Here is an 18,524-nt window from a genome sequence, read left to right as displayed (position 1 = left end):
GAATTTATTCTTCAGTGACCTGGATGTGGGATTATGGCAACAAGAGATGTTTTCCTAGAATGCTGAAGCCAGCCACCAAAACCAAAGTGACTTGAACAGGGCTGGGCTTCCATAATACTGGTACTGGTGGGTCCTGCTCCCTCTGCAGGCTATAGGGCAGAATGCATTCTTGCCTCTCTAGCATCTGGCAGTAGCTAGAGATGCTGGCTTGCAGCTGCATCACAATGGTTTCTCAGTCTCTGCATCCACAATGGTAGTGCCTTCTTCCCTGAGTATTGGCATCTCACCTTATCATACAAAAACACCAGGCATGGGATTCAGGGCCCATGCCAGTTCACTGTGGCTTCATTTCAACTATAGATTCTCCTTAACTTCTGGTGGGTTTAAGTCCCAGTAAACCTGTTATAAATTAAAAGTATTGAAAGTGCATAGTGTATTTAATACATCTACTCAACCAAGTCTGATTGTTTGCCTTTTTGAGTGTGGGGCTCACTGGGAGCCATGGCTGCTGCTGACTGTTGCCTAGCATCAAAAGTAGGGACTTTTTTTATTTTTTCTTTAAAGACTCAAAGTTCTTTTTGATACAGGTCTTTCACTTGTTTGCTTAGTGTTACCCCAAGGTATTTTATGTTGTTTGCAGCAATTGTAAAGGGTGATGTTTCTCTGATTTCTTTTTCAGCCCATTTATAGTCTGTATAAAGTAGGACTACTGATTTTTTTTAGTTAATCTTGTATCCTGCCACTTAGCTGAAGGTGTTTATCAGTTGTAGGAGTTCCCTGGTAGAGTTTTTTCGGGTCACTTATGTAAACTATCATATCATCGGCAAATAGTGAAAGTTTGATTTCTTCTTTCCTATTTACGTCTCCTTGATCTCCTTTTGTTGTCTAATTGCTCTAGGTAGAACTTCAAGTACAATATTGAAGGGGTAGGGAGAGAGTGGACAGCCTTGTCTTGTTCTTGATTTTAGAGGAATCGCCTTGAGTTTCTGTCCATTTAGTTTGATGTTGGCTGTTGGTTTACTGTATATTGTCTTTATTATGTTCAGGTAAGTTCCTGTTATTCCTGATCTCTCCAAGACCTTTATCATGAAGGGGTGTTGGATTTTGTCAAAGGCTTTTTCAGCATCCAGTGAGATGATCATGTGATTTTTCTTTCTCAGTTTGTTCATATGGTAGATTACATTGATGGATTTTTGTATGTTGAACAATCCCTGCATCCTGGGGATGAATCCTACTTGATCATAGTGGATGATTTCTCTGATGTGTTCTTGGATTCAATTTGCCAGTATATATATATATATATATATATTATATATATATATATATCGAGACAGGGTTTCTCTGTGTAGCTTTGGCTGTCATGGAACTAGCTCTTGTAGACCAGGTTTGTCTCAAACTCACAGACAGAGATCTGCCTGCCTCTACCTTCCAAGTGCTGGGATCAAAGGCGTGCGCCACCAACGCCCGGCTGATTTGCCAGTATTTTATTGAAAAATTTTGCATCATGAGGGATATTGGTCTGTAGTTCTCTTTCTTAGTTGTGTCTTTGTGTGGCTTGGGTATCAAGGTTATTGAAGCCTCATAAAAAGAGTTTGGCAATGACCCTTCTGCTTGTATTGTGTGGAATACTTTGAGGAGAATTGGTATTAGCTGTACCTTGAATTTCTGGTAGAATTCTGCACTGAAGCCATCTGGCTCTGGGCTTTTTTTGGTTGGGAGACTTCTGATGACTGCTTCTATTTCATTAGAGGTTATAGGTGTATTTACATTGCTTATCTGTTCTTGATTTAATTTTGGTAAGTGATATCTATCCAGAAAATTGTCCATTTCCTTTAGATTTTCAAATTTTGAGGAGTACAGGTTTTCAAAGTGTGACCTGATGATTCTCTGGATTTTCTCAGTGTCTGTTGTTATGTCCCCCTTTTCATTTCTGATTTGGTTAATTTTCATGTTCATTCTCTGCAGTTTGGTAAGTTTGGATTAAGGTTTGTCTATCTTGTTGATTTTCTCAAAGAACCAACTCTTTGTTACATTGATTATTTGTATTGTTTTCTTGATTTCTACTTTATTGATTTCAGCTCTCAATTTGATTATTTCCTGGCATCTACTCCTCTGGGCTAGTTTGCTTCTTTTTGTTCTAGAGCTTTCAATTGTGCTGTCAATTCTCTAGTGATACTATTCACTAGTTTCTTCATGTGGGTATTTAGTGCTATGAACTTTCCTCTTAGCACTGCTTTCAAAGTGTTCCACAAGTTTGGCTATGTTTTAAAGAAGATACCAGAAAATGGAAAGATCTCCCATGCTCTTGGATAGGTATGATCAACATAGTAAAAATGACAATCTTGCCAAAAGTAATCTACAGATTCAATACAATTCCCATCAAAATCCCAGTACAATTCTTCACAGACCTCGAAAGAACAATACTCAACTTTATATGGAGAAACAAAAGACCCAGGATAGCCAAAACAAACCTGTATAATAAAGGAACTTCCAGAGGCATCACCATCCCTGACAACAAGCTCTATTATAGAGCTACAGTCCTGAAAACAGCTTGGTATTGGCACAAAAATAGACAAGTAGACCAATGGAATTGAATTGAAAACCCTGATGCTAACCCATACACCTATGAACATCTGATTTTTGATAAAGAAGCTAAAGTTATACAATGGAAAAAAAAGCATCCTCAACAAATGGTGCCGGCATAACTTGATGCTGATATATAGAAGATTGTAGGTAGATCCATATCTATTGCCATGCACAAAACTTAAGTCCAAATGGATCAAAGACCTCAATATAAATCCAACCACAGTGAACCTCTTAGAAGAGAAAATAGGTGTTGCTCTTGAATGAATTGGTACAAGAGACCAGTTCCTGAACATCATACCAGTAGCACAGACACTGAGATCGACAATTAATAAATGGGAACTCTTGAAACTGAGATGCTTTTGTAAGGCAAAGGACACAGTCAACAAGACAAAATGGCAGCCCACAGAGTGGGAAAAGATCTTCACCATCCCCACATCTGACAGAAGGCTGATTTCCAAAATATACAAAGAACTCAAGAAACTAGTAACCAAAACACCAATAAATGAAATTAAAAAGTGGGGTGCAGAACTAAATAGAGAATTCTCAATGGAGGAATCTAAAATGGCTGAAAGACACTTAAGAGTGTTCAACATCCTTAGCCTTCAGGGAAATGCAAATCAAAACAACTCTGAGATACCATCTTACACATGTCAGACTGGCTAAAATAAAAAAAAAAAACACCAATGACAGTTTATGCTGGAGAGGATCTGGGGAAATGGGAACACACCTGCATTTCTGGTGGGAGTGCCAACTTGTGGAGCCACTTTGGAAATCAGTATGGTGACTCGTCAGGAAAATGGGAATCAGTCCACCCCAAGATCCAACAATTCTACTGTTAGACGTATACCCAAACGATGCACATTATTACAATAAATGCATCTGTCCAAACATGTTCATAGCAGCATTATTTGTAATAGCCAGAACCTGGAAGCAACCTAGTTGCCCCTCAATTGAAGAATGAATGAAGAAAATGTGGTACATTTACACAATAGAGTGGAAAAAAAAAAACCAAACAATGGAATCTTGAAAAACACAGGAAAATGAATGGAACTAGCAGAAACCATCCTGAGTGAGGTAACCTAGTCACAAAAAGACAAACATGGTATGTACTCACTCATATTCGGATTTTAGACATGGAGTAAAGGATTACCAGCCTACTATCCGCACTGCCAGAGAAGCTAGGAAACAAGGAGTATCCTAAGAGAGACATACATGGTCCTCTGGAGAAGGGGAAAGGGACAAGATCTCCTGAGCTAATTGGGAACATGGGGGGAGGGAAGAGGGAGCAAGAAGAAACAGAAGGGGAGAAAAGGAGGGGAGAGAAGGACATGAAGAACAGGAAGATTTAGTCAGGGGAAGAATAGAGGAGAGCAAGAAAAGAGATACAATAATAGAGGGAACCATTATAGGTTTAAAGAGAATTCTGGCACTAGGAAAATGTTCAGAGATCTACAAGTTTGACCCCCAACTAACAATCTAAGCAGTAGTTGAAAGGCTACCTTAAATGCCCTTCTCTGATAATGAGATTGATGACTACCTTATATACCATCCTAGAGCCTTCATCCAGTAGCTGATGGAAGCAGCTGATGCAGACACCCACAGCTAAACACTGAGCTGAACTCTGGAATCTAGTTGCAGAGAGGGAGGAGTGATGAGCAAAGGGGTCAAGACCAGGCTGTAGAAATCCACAAAAACAGCTGACTTGAACAAGGGGTTGCTCATGGACCCCAGACAGATAGCTGGGAAACCAGCATAGGACTGTTCCAGACCTCCTGAATGAGGATGTTAGTTTTGAAGTCTTGGCAATCTATGGGACTTCTGATAGTAGATCACTATTTATCCCTAGTATACAAATGGACTTTGGGAGCCCATTCCACATATAGGGATACTCTCTTAGCCTAGACACACGGAGGAGGGTCTAGGCCCTGCTCCAAAGGATGTGACAGACTTTGAAAATCCCCCATGGAAGGCCTCATTCTCTCTGGGGAGCAGAAAGGGGGTGGGATAGGGGTGGGGTTCAGGTGAGGAGGGGAGGGAGAGTGAACTGGGATTGACATGTAAAAGAAGCTTGTCTCTAATTTAAAATTGGTCTAATTACAAGTATAAAAATAAAACAATAAAGAAAAAAGTAGGGACATTTTAGGGTTGGGGCAGGAAGAATCTGGCAGGGCTAGGGGAGGGGGAAATCAGATTAAAATATTTAAAAAGTTTTAAAAAGAGTGAGAATCCTGCAGCTGATCACTACCCTGATAAAGATCAAATTGGAAAATTGAAGATGGTCTCCTACTTACCTTTAGCTGTCAACTCAGTGCAGCCCAGAGTTATTCGAGGGAGTTTCAGTTGGGGAATTGATTTGGTTGGTATATGGCCATGTTTGTAAAACATTTTCTTGATTACTAATTGGTGCCAGAGGGCCTAGTCTAGTGTGAGTTTAACCATCCCTGGGTAGATAGGCCTGTACTGAATGAAAAATGAATGTGAGCCAGAGAGCAAGCTAGTGTTCCTCTACTGTCCCTGTTTCAGTTCCTGCCTCCAGGTTCCTGCTTTGAGTCCCTGCCCTGACATTGCTCAATAATGAATTGTAATCTAGAAGTTTAAGACCAAATAAATCCTCTCCTCCCTCAACTTGCTTTTAGCAGATGTTTTATTGCAGCAACGTAGAAGCAAACTGAGCAACCAGCTTCTACTGAGTGTGTATTACTTTTGCACCGTGGCAAGGTTAAACCATAGTGAGTCAAACTGCCTAGACACTGTCTAGTCACATCAACATAGAACTGCATTTCCTCCTTTGTGTATGTGCCTGTTTGTGTGTTTACAGATGCACATGTATGTGGCTGTGCATACCCACATGTACACTTTCACACAGAGGCCAGGAGATAACCTCAGGTGTCACCCTCAGTCAGGGGTCATCCTCAGCTTCTTTGTGATAGTGTCTTTCCTTGGCCTGGTCTTTACCAACTATGTTAGGCTTGCTGGCCAGAGAGTGCCAGATATTCGTCTGTGTCCATCTTCCCAGTGCTGGGTTTACAAGCATTATGCTATGTCTGGCATTTCTACATGGGACTGAAGTCAGGTTCCCAAGCTTGCAGGACAAGCACTTTCTCAACTAAGCTACCCCTCCAGTCTCAAAACCCTTAATTTACCAAATAAGGTTACACTTTAGGTTCTGGCTGCATTCAGATTTCTGGGGAGACTCAAGGAAAAGCTGTACCCTTAGATAAGCTTTCAGGACTGCTCTATCTGCAGACGTGAACTCCCTGGAGACAGACTTTGTCACTCCTGTAATGTGCTGAAGCAGTTGTGCTACAGGGCATCCCCTCTGACTTCAGATAAGAGGGAGCAACATGGACCTACAAAGAAGCAGGCTCCCTCCTCCTTGTTATATGACCTTGACTGGGACTCTTTCCAAAGACCCTCACTACTAGGGAAGTCTGTCATGGTCTCCATTGCCATCTGAGTCTCCACATTGAAACCCCTTTCCAGTAGCCTCCTCTTTTCCCAGCCTCTCTCGGGGCCTCTGGATTCACAGTTTTCCACTGAACAAATTTGGATCATTTTACTCTTCTCAGCATTATGAGTACTCTTTCCCTCACCTTCTTAATCCCTCCCCCCCACAGTTGTTTCTTTTTTTCTTCCCAACTCTGCTGTTAGGAAGCCAGGTCAGGTGCTGGCGGTACCCAGTGAGGCTAATTATCCAGGAAAGTAATTAACATTTCTAATAGAAACTTCCACTGCTCATTTTCACCAGGGCCACACAAGAGCAATAAGGTAAAAGAGTTTTGTAATCAAACACTTGTTATTGTGGGCTTCCCATTTTACTCCATAGCTAATAAGTCTTTTGCAGGGGAAATGAGTTCACCAGGCTTCATGGAGATGGACGGGGCCTCTGCTGTGAAGCTCAGATGCTTTCCTCTCCTGCTCACTTCCCCCTCCCCAATTCATCTGGGAATAAATCTGGCTTCCTCTTCTCTTTAAATAAGGTTCTTTTGAAGAATAAGGGCAGCTGCCCATCAACAGCCCAGTGCACACTCTGCACGCACTATAACATCACACAGAATCCCATAAAATGTACCATATTAATTAATTGTGAAATAAAAGTTAATGAAATACCTGGCTGTAACCTTTACAATGTCTCAGTAAGGCCTGGAAGCTCGAGAACACTGTTGATCAGAAAGATGCCACAATGAACCTGGGAGGAGCGGTAGAAGAGCCTATCATTTGGTGTGAGGTGGACAGAAGGCAAGGTAGAGGATAGGGGTTGCATGGACCTTAGCTCCTCTAGTTTCACTACATTATCTGGACAGGAGGCTGACATTTTCTGAAGCAGTTTGTTTATTGTTCAAAAGTGGACTCATCAGTCTATGAGATTGGTGTTCATAGATGAGCGATGATGAATTGTGTGGTTTGCCAACTGAGCACATTCTATATTCCTTACCCTTCTGGGAATTTCACAGAGACTGGGCCACTTGAATGGCACTGCCATCTTATGAGATTAAGCATGAACACCATCCTCATTTTCAATATGAGGAAATTGAGGTTAAAAACATTAGGTACCCAGTCCTGGTTATATAGGGAGCAACTGCAAGGTATGTGGCTACAGTGTTAAATCCTTGCCTACAGGCCCACAAGACTGCCTTATTCCCTTGTCAGCAGAGATCTGTGTTTGTAACTATGTGTATGTAACGAGAGTGTGGGGGCTCTTGTGGGGTTTCTGGCTAACAAGTCAGTCACAGGATGAGTAGAGTCCAGGAGTTTTTGAAGCATTATGCAAGTAACCTTCAGGCCTTCAGTAGAACATGTTGGGAGGGACACCTAGGTTGCAGTGTGTGGCTGTCACTGACTGGCTGGATCTCTTTGGGGGAAATCATCTTTGTCCTGTTTTCTTCCCCCACAGGATGGGAAACTACATGAAATGATGTGGTCCCAAATAATACAGTGTGGATCAAGATACCTACTACATAAAACTATACCTTTTCTGTCCTTTAATACTTTTTGTCTTCTATATTTAATATTTGTCTATTCAGGAAATTATCTTTGTGTGTATTCTGACTTTGGGCTGAAAACTATTTTAGGTCTCGATTAGAGAGGATCAGAAAAGTCAGTTTTTGGCTTTTTGGTACTCATAGCCATTAGGGATGGATGGCAAGAGGCAAGCACATAGCTGTGATGTGTCAGAACCTTATGTAGCAAGACCTGGTCCCCATGGAAACTGTGGGGAGGGGTGTTTGGCTAGTTAATCTCTAGGGTGCCGTATCTGTGACAGTGGGTTGTCATTGTAGGGTGATTTCTTTCGAGGATCTTGATGAACGATATTTTAACTTTAGGACCTGGAGAAAAGAAGGACAGAACCCTACCAAAGACTGGGGAGAAGGGCAGGGAAGGGAGGGAGGGGAGTAAGAGAGATAAGATAGATAGAGAGAGAGAGAGAGAGAGAAGAAGGAAGAAAGGGAGAGAAGGAAGGAGGAAATGGAGGGGGGATGTATGAAGGGAGGAAGGAAGAGAGGAAGGGAGAGAGGTGCAAAGGAAAGAAGGAAGAACAGGAGGGAGAGATTAAAGAAGGAAGCAACGGAGGGAAGGAAGAGGGATGAAATAGAAGGGGGATGGATGAAGGGAGGAAGGGAGGGAGGGAGAAAGGAAGGGAGAGAGGGAGGAAAGAGGGTAGGGAGGAAAAGAGGATGGAAAGAAAGGAGGAAAGGAGGGGGAAGAAGGGAGGAGAAAAGAAGGGGGAGGGAAAGTCCAAAAGCAGAAATTGTAAGGAGGTTACAAGCTGTGGACAAGAAGAGCAGATGTATGTGCAGAGACTGGTGTGGGGAGGTGATGACCAGACCTAAGCCTTGGTGTGTAGCAGATATCCAGTGTTGGGTGTAGACAGGGCGAACTGTTACTGTAGACTTACACACCTCTCTGAGATGGAGCAGTCTCATCGACATGACAAATTTCTCTGAAGCTTAAATTTCAAGCAACAAACCTTGTGAGTCCTCTAGCTTGGGACTCTTGTCAGGTTGTAGTGAAAATGCCAGTGGAAACGAGAGTCATCTCAAGACCAAAGCAAGAGAAGAGCCACTTTCTGATTCCCTCACATGGTTGCTGGAAGGATTTAGTTGCTCCTGGGTCATGGGGCTGAGAGCGCCCCCTAGCTGTTGACTGTACGCCATTCTCTCTTCCTTCCCATCGCACCTCTTCCTAAGGTACCACACAGCATGACAGCTGCTTCCATCCCTTGTGCAGGTCAGAGCCAGAGAGGAAAACTAAGGGGAATGCCAGTCTCAGTCATGATGTCCCATCATCTTTTTAGTATTTTCTCCATCAGAAGTGAGTGCAGGTTCAGTCCACACCGAGGCAGAGTTCTAGGAGGCAGAGGTGTTACATCTTAGCAACTGTAACCACATCACCAACCCCCCCCCCCCCCCGCCCCCAGACTTTTGTGAGGCCTGAATGAGAAGATGCAAGCACATATCTTGTCAATCACACATTTCAGAGGCAGCTGTTATTGGTGCTACTATGACAGTTTGGTGTCCATTGCAGCCATGCTTCTGCAGGTGACAAAGGTGAAAGAATGTAAAGGGATGCTGCAATCAGCTACCTCTTACCACAGCCACCCTCGGTGGTAGTCTACAGTCACACTCAATTTTGCTAATAGTTCAGTGGATTGATTGGGATGTGCTGCTGATCTGAACTGGGTTGGTAGGGTTCACTTCCATGTTTCTGATCAGCTACAGGGCAGTCAGGTGGCTTTCTGGATCTTAGGCCTGATCACTATCAAGTATTTCAATGGGCTGGCCTTGGTTCTTTTTCATGTAGCTTGTCATCCTCTGGTGATCTAGCCTGGGCAGTTACTATCAGGAGCACTTTTCAGCATGGTCACTAGAGAACGTGGGGCTCTATATGTTTCTCAAAGCCTAGGCTTAAAAAAACAAAACAAAACAGAACAAAACTGGAGCTCCAGTCTTTCTGTCATTTCTGTCTCTGTCACTTTGGATATGCCCTTTCCCATGTCCTGATTCTGGGGTTATAGCCCAACTTTTTGTGTGGGTACTGAAGATTCAAAGTGCAGAGCAAGCACTCATACCTTAAGCCATCTCCTCAGGACCCCCTCTTATGTCACTTCCCTTGACTGACGCAAGCCAAAGCCTAGCTCAGACTCAGCTGCTCTTCTTGGTAGCTCAAAGAGCTGTGGAGACACATTGTGAAAGGAAAGGCAGAGGGAGGGAAGACTTAGCTTCATGTTGCCACCAGTTACCATAGATTGGAAAATGAAGGCTATCTGGAGTTTGTGTGTTATGCATCCTTGGGCATTTGGATAACCCTGAGGTGAAAACAGGAGAGAACATTTTGAGTAATTTTGCTAATTTTAGATCTTCTTATCAAGCTAGTCTGACAAAGCATAAAGATAGTTCTGACAGTTACATTCTAAAGTTGTCAGTTCTTTCTTTCACTTATGCTCACATTCATTTGCTCATTAAACATCCAGGACTTTGGCAAGCCTTTTCTCTAAGGGTGGGAAGGCTTTAGGCATTTAGTACTCATTTCAATAGCAGCCACTCAGTTCTGCCACTGATGTGGGAAGCAGTGCAGATATAACATCTAAATGAGGGTCTTGGCTGTGTTCCAAAAAAAGCTTATTTGTGGAAAGACATATTTGAATTTCTTGTAAGGTTTATGTGCCATAAAATGTTATTTTTGAGAATCTCTTAAAATACTTTAAATGTTACAAACTTGTTTTAACTATTGGGTCAAAACCTCAGTCAATGAGCCAATTTGGGTTTACAGGCCACCACTTGGTTCAAAAGCATGCTACAGTGTTTGTCACTCTGTTCCTGCTGCGCACCTTGCCAGGTATCTTGATGCACCTGCAGTCTCCTCTCAGGCTCTATTATGCTGCCTTGGGGTGAAGAAGGAGGATATGGTCTGTAGAATTGTCACTGTGGCTGTTTGTAGGATGGGCAAAAATAGTATTCAAGATCCAGAGAAAAGTAAAAATGCTAGGTTCTTTGATCAAATCGAAGAACTTCAAAATAGCAGCTGTCAATAATTGGTTTAATGATTGTGGCCGTTGGGCTGTATGGTACAAGTTATTTGTGACCTGCCCCCTACTGGCTTTGAGCACCTCCCCTCCCCTTCCCTTCTTCTCTTTCCTTCCCCCCTGCTTTCTCCCTCCTACTCTCCCCTTCTTCTTTAATAAAACAAATATTTCTTAATTAAGAAGGGAACATTTCTACTTCTAGATATGTACCTCCAAAACGCAGCATTCAAATCAAGTGGCAGATCACTGTGACATGAGTATATTTTATTTATCTACTTTACATTGAAATAGGGGTGTGTTCAGGATGACCTGAAACTATGTATAATACAGTCTGGCCACTAACTCACTGCAATGCCCTTGCTTCACCTCCCAAGTGCTGCGATTACAAATTAATCTAAGCTAAATTGAGCTGCTAAATCTGAGCAGAATCTATTTTAAAGATAAAAAATAAGTGTTCTTAATACCTCTACTTAGGTACCTGTGTCTTCACAAAACAAATATTGGCCAAGTCTGTTATGTACTAGTCACAGCACACCTATAATTATGTCAATTTTTATTACAACAAGGTTACTTCAGTCATTTCAGTGTTGAGAGAAGCACTTTACACTAGAAGGCTAGGAAGCAGAAATAGACTGAGGTAGGAAACTCTAATGGCCTCTTGAGCTTACTTGTTCACCAAGTGGTAACTGTTCAAATAATGTGAATGGCTTACTGGTTCCAATTCCCTCTGGTGCTAGAACTCTACACATATCAGCTCCTAACCCACATTACACAACTATACAAGTTAATTTCATTACACACAGAAGGTTCTGTAGCCTGGGATCAACCATAGGAAAATGGAAATTATTTAGGCAGAAAAGGTACCTTGTCCTCCCTTGTCACCATTTCTTAGATAATACAGGACAATGCTCTAGGAATCCCAGGGAAGACTTGAGGTACATGGTCTGTTGATTCAGCTCAGCAGTGCATACTAGCTATGGCACTGTCCTCTGTACCATGGCTGGTCCTCCTGGACTGTGAGTTCCCTAATGGCAGTGATACCGACTACATTAAAGTTTGATCAGTTGTTTCCATGATACTTCTGCTAAGTCAATATCGTTTAAAGTTTTACTCTCTCTCTCTCTCTCTCTCTCTCTCTCTCTCTCTCTTTCTTTCTTTCTCTCTCTCTCCTACATTTATAACTACAACCCGCTCAATCCATATGTTACTTGTGTTTCTTTTCAGGGCTGACCAGTAGGTATTCGATAAGCAATTGGTGTGCTCTTCCCTGGGGAAATAGATGCCTGTAGCTCTTTGTCTAAGGTTGGGGCATTTCTGCTTTCTGTGTTAGCACATCCATTGGTGTAGTCCTTGTTTCTGTCTTTTTTTCTCGTCATTTTCTCCCACCCCCTTGATTCTGTCTTTTTTTCTCGTCATTTTCTCCCCCGCCCCTTTTAGTGCTAGAGTCTCTAACCCTGGGCCTCATGTATGCTTGAAACACCAGTCCTCTGAGCTTGTTTTCCTGTGCTCTAGTTGGGATTTAACGCATCTCCAAAGGTCGTGTACTAAAGTCATTGGTCTCTAGCCTGCAGTGCTATTGGGAGGTGATGGTGCCATTTGGGAATTTTATCTATTGGAAATGAGATAAGTCATGGGGGATGTGTTCTTGAAGGAGACATTTGGCTTCTCTTCTCTCTCATTACCAGCTGGCTGCCACAAGGTGAACAGACCCCTTCTCTCCACTCTTACCACAATGTAACCCTCACCACAACCCTGAAACAACAGAGCCAACTGTGGATGGACACTTTTAAAACCATGAGTCCAAATAAATCCTTCCTTCCTTCTTCTTCTTCTTCTTTTTTTTTTTTTCCATTTTTTAAGTGATTTTATTCCATCACCCTGTGGTAGAAGACTCACGCCAGAGGACAAATGAATCACCAGCATAATACATAACCACACCTACAGTGCACGGGAGGCAACAGCTCCCGGTAGGGAAACATGAAGACCAGAAACACCTTGCAAGGCTCCCTTCCCCCCACAGGTGCTGTCACTGGACACTGCCCTTCTCGCCCACTCGTTTCCTCAATGCCTCAGTCCAGGTCACAACAGAGCAAAGCCACAAAATCGAGAGAGGGAGGCACACAGTCTGAGCCACTTCCAAGCGAAGACAAAAATAATATTTGACATCCAGTTTCAAAATACCATTATTTCTTTCTTTAAGACACTGCTAAGCGGCCCAGGCTGGGAAAGCTGGGACACGTGGCTTAAATGTGGCATGTCACTCAGGTCCAGGTCACCCCCAGCAAAGGCTCACTTCGAGGCAACCAGCTGCTCAATGGAGTAGTGAACGGTCTTTGCAGTTTCTTCAAATTCTTTCTGCTTGCTGTTGGTCTCCTTTGCAATTTTGTTCTTGGCTCTTTGTTTGTCCAGTTTCAAGAATTCATTGAGGGTCAGTTCTTCAAACTGCTTCTTGACAGTCAGGAAGGCACACTTAGGTGAATGCTTTTTATGTTCCTGCATGGGGTTGTCATCAGGCTCCCAGCCTTCCAGCTCCTTAAAGCAGAAAAAACACTGGACCAAGTCAGGCTCGTTCTCGCGAGGGCAGTGGATGAAGCCGGCTTCTGCCAACCGCTCGGGGGGGGGGGGTGCAGGAGCAGCCCTCCAGGAAGGGCCAGTTCTTGAAGGTGGAGATGCGGTGCTCCATGAGATACAGCTGCCAGGTCGGGGACAGAGTCGGAGTCCCCATGGTGCCACCGCCGCCAGGCCGCCTGCGAGTACGATTCAAATCCTTCCTTCTTAACAGCTGTTTACACTCAAGCATTTTGGTACAGCACTGGAAAACTTACAGATTGTATATTTTAGGAAACTATTAAGTTCTGCTTAACATAGTTATTTTAAGCATGAAGGGAGCTAGTAACATGCTGACTCGTTAGCCTGTATCCTGATATGCAGTAGTCAAATTAGTACATATCCTGGTACCAGACCTTGCTGTATTCTGCTGCTGGTGGATTTTTTTTTTTTTTTTTTTTTTTTTTTTTGGAGACAGGGTTTCTCTATGGCTTTGGAGGCTGTCCTGGAACTAGCTCTTGTAGACCAGGCTGGTCTTGAACTCACAGAGATCCTCCTGCCTCTGCCTCCCGAGTGCTGGGATTAAAGGTGTGAGACACCATCGCCCCGCTGCTGGTGGATTTTTAATGCCATCAGCATCAATATGGTAGCAGGAGGCCTGGGGAAAGTGACAGCTGCAGAAGTACTTGCTTTTCCACTTTTAGCTGTCTTCCTGAAGACATCTGTTTGGATAGCTGATACAAATGACTCATTAGGTATTTGGGCTCAGTTCAGCGTAATTTGAGGATGGCACACCTGGTCTTCCATTTATTACAGTTCTGTCCATTTTTGTTGGTTTTATGATTTTGATCTTACAAATATCCCTGTGAGTTTTTTCTTTCTTCTCTTATGCTACAGGGTGGCATATAGATATGTGTCTCTTTAATTAAAGCTGCCCCCAGTTCAGATCAGAAAAATGTTGCAGACACTACTGGGTGACTCAGACAAAACCCAAAGCTGCTCACAGAAAGCTGTGCAAGAAATTCCTCTCTGCTCTGTTTTTCATCAAAACTCTTTTCATGACAGGTGCTTTAAAGTTGGCATAGGAGCCCTAGGATGAAGGTGGATGGAACTCTTATGAAGAGACATACCTGCTACCCAATGTGCTGGTCATTTGAAAAGAGCTAAAGGTGAGAAACTGTAACTTACTGAGGACTCAGGTAGATCCCAGCAGGCCCAGCCTGAATAAGGGTTCATCCATATATAAAACACACACACACACACACACACACACACACACACACACACACACACACACACACACACCACTTGAGACAGGACTGGCCAGGAACTTGCTATGTAGACCAAGCTGGCTTTGAATTTGCAGGGATCCTCCTGCTTTGTCTTCCTGAGTGCTAGGATTACAGGTGTGTGTACCACACCGGGTTCATCCTTAATTTTTATACATAATCACTGTGATAGAGAACATGGTTTTCCTGTTGGTGGCAAATGTCCTCCATGAGGAGGTGGAGATGGTTACTTCCAAGGTTCTCCCTTCTTAAGCCTTATGCTCAGAGTAACCAGTGGTATTTACTATGTGCTGAGTGCTTCACATGTGTGATTGAAGTTTTTCGGCCATCTGGCTTCAGTCCCATGTAAGACTTGTGTTTAGGATAGGACTTTCATCACCTCCAGACAGGCTGAAATGGAGTTTTGGTCCAAGCACTGAGAACAGAGAAGGAAACACAAGTTGTCCAGTTTTAATGAATATTTTCACTGAGGTGAAATTCATATAACATTAATTTTATAATTTGATTTTACTTTTTATTGTGAGTGTATAGGATATGTGTATATATGTGTGTATTTGGGTTGGCATGTGCACACGTGAACGTCAATGTTAAGTGTCTTCTCTGTTTCTCTCCATTTTAGGTTTTGAGACAGGGTCCCTCACTGAACCCACAGCTCACCAGCTGGCCAGGCTGGCTGGCCAGCCATTTCTAGGGATCCGATGGTCTCTGCATTTCAGTGCAGAGATTATCCATGTGCACTGTGCCTAGATTTTAAAACTATTTTTTGAGATTATAATGTAATCACATCATTAGTTCTTTCCCTTTCCTCACTCCAAACCCCCCATTTATTCCTCCTTGCTCTCTTTCAAATTCACGGCCTTTTTTGTTTTTATTATTTGTTGTTACATACATATATGTATATACATTATATACTCCTAAATATATAAATGCAACCTTCTCAGTCTATGAATGTTACTTATATGTATATTTTAGGGTCAGTCTGGATTTTTTAAAAAAATGTATATGCTGGGGATGTGAACTCAGATCCTCCTGCTTGCTCAGCAAATCCTTTACTGACTAAGCCAATTAGGCCTCCTGATTTGTCACTTTAAAATGAATCAGTGTACTGTCCCCCACCCCCAGTATTATATAGCCATCACCTCTCTCCACAGTCCCCAAATACTTTTGTTATCCCCAAAGGTAGCCACACCCCATCATACAGTCACCAAGCCATGCTCTCTTCACAGATTCTGACTTCCACCAGTTTGTGTTCTGATTCTGTGGCCATAGACAGGCTAGTTTTAGCAAAACAGGACAGAAAGCAAATGTGTTTAGCATTTTTACAGTGTCAGGAACTTAGAATCATCCCCTCTAAGCAAGATCTTGCTGATACTGTTTTACAGATGAGAACATGAGAGCCCAGGGAGGTCCTGAAATCATCTCAGGTCATTCAGCATCAGTACCAGACCCGGGACTAGAACCTTGGCAAATGACTCCAGATGCCTGCCCTGATTTCTGGGGCACACTGACTCTCTGTGGTCCCACTCTGAGAGGCCAGAGCACCAGCCAGCAAGTCCCCTAGGCTGTGACAAGGTGACTTAGCAGAGGGGAGGCTATCACACTCACTGGCTTTAGTCTGAATTCCAGCTCCAGCTGTAAGACAATGTGCTGAGAGCTACAACAGAGATTTACAAAGACTGCTGGAAACCCAGAGAGAAGCTAGATTACTTCCTCCAGGGGTGCTAGAAAACCATCTGCCCCTCTCATTCTGTATTTTCTTATACAAGAGGAAAATCCAAAATGACCTATATATAACAAAGAGCAGAAAAGAAAGATCCTACAAAGTCAGGATGGATTTTATTTGTGGATGAGAGCCCAGAACATGGCTTTAGTTCTGCTTCCATTAGTCATGTGACTCGGGGAAGGTGGATTCTTGTTTCTGATTTTTCAAAATCAGGAGTACCAGATGCCCAGACACACAAAATCCTTGTCATATTATAAGATTAAGATATCAACTTTTTGTTTTGTTTTGTTTTATTGAGCCAAAGTTTCAAGTAGCTCAGGCTGGCCTCAAACTTACTGTGAAACCAAGGCAACTTTGAACTCATGATCCCCTTGCCTCCACCTCCTAAGTTCTGGGATTATGGGCCACACCTGTCTAGAAAAAATAGTTTAAGTGAATGTTTTGATGTGTCATCAAGGGCTGTTTTCAGAAAGTGGTGACCTTCCTTATGCTAACCAATAGCAGCATTAGTAGGGACACTTACATATTGAGCTCTTATTTTATGCTAGGCACTATTTCAAGTCCACACCTGTGACTTAATTAAGAACTGTGGGAAAATGCTGCCTTTGAAAAATCATTTTTTTTTAAAAAAACCTAAGCTGAATTGTCCTGCACTCTGTGTAAGAAACTTAGTCTTTGATTTGCTCTATGAAAAGGAAAGTGTGTGTGTGTGTGTGTATCCCCTGGTTGGAGATCAAGCTTAGGTTTTCATATTTATGTGGAAGGTACTTTACCAAATAAGCCATGTTGCCAGACTTCTCTGCATTTTTCATTTATCTATCCTATTAATTTTGTAAAATTTTGTGTGTGTGTGTGTGTGTGTGTGTGTGTGTGTGTGTGTGTGTGTGTGTGCTTTTTTGCACCATGGTATGGATATGGAAGTCAGAGGACAACTGGTGAATTTGGTTCTCTGATTCCATCATGTGGGTCTCAGGTCTTGTACTCAGGGCAGGCTATTAATTAGGCTTGGAGGCAAGAGCCTTTACCCCGAGGCATCCCACTAGTGCTTTTTCCATCATCCAACTGGAAGGAATGAATCCTAGGCTTTTTTTTTGCACCAGATTTATTGGTAATGAAATGAGGAGCATGCAGTTTCTGTGGCTAGGCTTTACCTTAGTTCTTTTCACTGGGGAGTCTCAGAGAGTTCACTACCCAGAAACATTTCAGTTTGCAAGCCTTTCTCTGTGTGATTGAGGATGGGGTTTCCATCCGTGAGGGCCCACCATACCATACCCCGTGAAAGCTAGCAATCCCAATAGCCCCCTCTGTGGCAAAGCTACCTTACTGACTACCGAACCTAGACTTAGTTAATCTTCAGAAGTAAGTCTTTTCCTTTCTTATACTGCTGTACAACACTATTCCTGGGAGACATCAACATATGTCTACTCATCCAGATAGGGAACTGAGAACTGACCAAAGTACAGATAGCACAGAAGTCCAATTTGGTGAAACAATGAATTTGTTTGCATCACTTATAGGAATATGAGTGAGGGGTTACTTAGAAACGACTCAAAGAACACCTGCATTACCAAAACCTACCCTAGCGTTTATGACAGCTCATGAAAGTTGTACTCTGGTGAGCACTGCACAGCCTGCAGGTAGCTTGACAGGTTGTAGATGTCAAGACATCTGAGGTGGTCTGAGCTTCTTCCAGCCTGAGAGATCAGCTGGTCAGTTTTCCACAGTGCCTGCTGACTGGTATATAAGACTTCCCTCCTTTGTAATAAATGGCATTCTCTTTGAATGAATGACTCACTGTCTTTATATAAATTCTCAGGCCCCTCGCCTGAATCCGTGAGAAGTGTTGTAGTGCTGGCACTACATACTACATATCATGGTCCATAGATTAAGTTTTCTGGTAATGAAGAGGTCAAGTCCTCAGTTAACTAATGGCTAGAATTCAGTTCTTTAGTAACTCAGCTTGAGTACTTTAGAAAATAGGGTTGTATTTGGACAAGTGGGCTAAGACAGTAATTTCTAAGAGGTTGGTAGTTGCTGAGTATTTACTAAGACCTGGGATAGGTCCCTCTTAAATTGGCTACCACTTAAATGAATGACTGTCATCTGGAGTCTTTAAGAGTGCCAGGTCATCCTGCTGAGCCAGGTTAGGATGGAGGGTAGGATTTTGTTTTATGGTATTACTAATTATTTTATCATGGGTTATACTTTCCCACTGGGAGTTTAAGACCATATAGGTGACAAATAGTTAGCCTTTTTGTCTGTTCTGTTCAGTTGCAGCTCCTCCCTAGTAGTTACTCATAGAGATGAGAGAGGAGGCTCTTGTTTTCTTTATTTTAATTTTTATAAGTCACATCAC

The 18,524-nt window shown here is 42.7% G+C and overlaps 1 pseudogene; it reads right to left on the bottom strand.

Moving 5' to 3' along the window:
- Positions 1 to 12,790: 12,790 nt before the first annotated feature.
- On the bottom strand, positions 12,791 to 13,334 carry LOC113835125 (annotated as a pseudogene).
- Positions 13,335 to 18,524: the final 5,190 nt, after the last annotated feature.

The sequence above is a fragment of the Cricetulus griseus genome, chromosome 3, assembly GCF_003668045.3.
Source record: "Cricetulus griseus strain 17A/GY chromosome 3, alternate assembly CriGri-PICRH-1.0, whole genome shotgun sequence".
NCBI lineage: Eukaryota > Metazoa > Chordata > Mammalia > Rodentia > Cricetidae > Cricetulus > Cricetulus griseus.
This window is presented reverse-complemented; position numbering and strand designations above follow the sequence as displayed.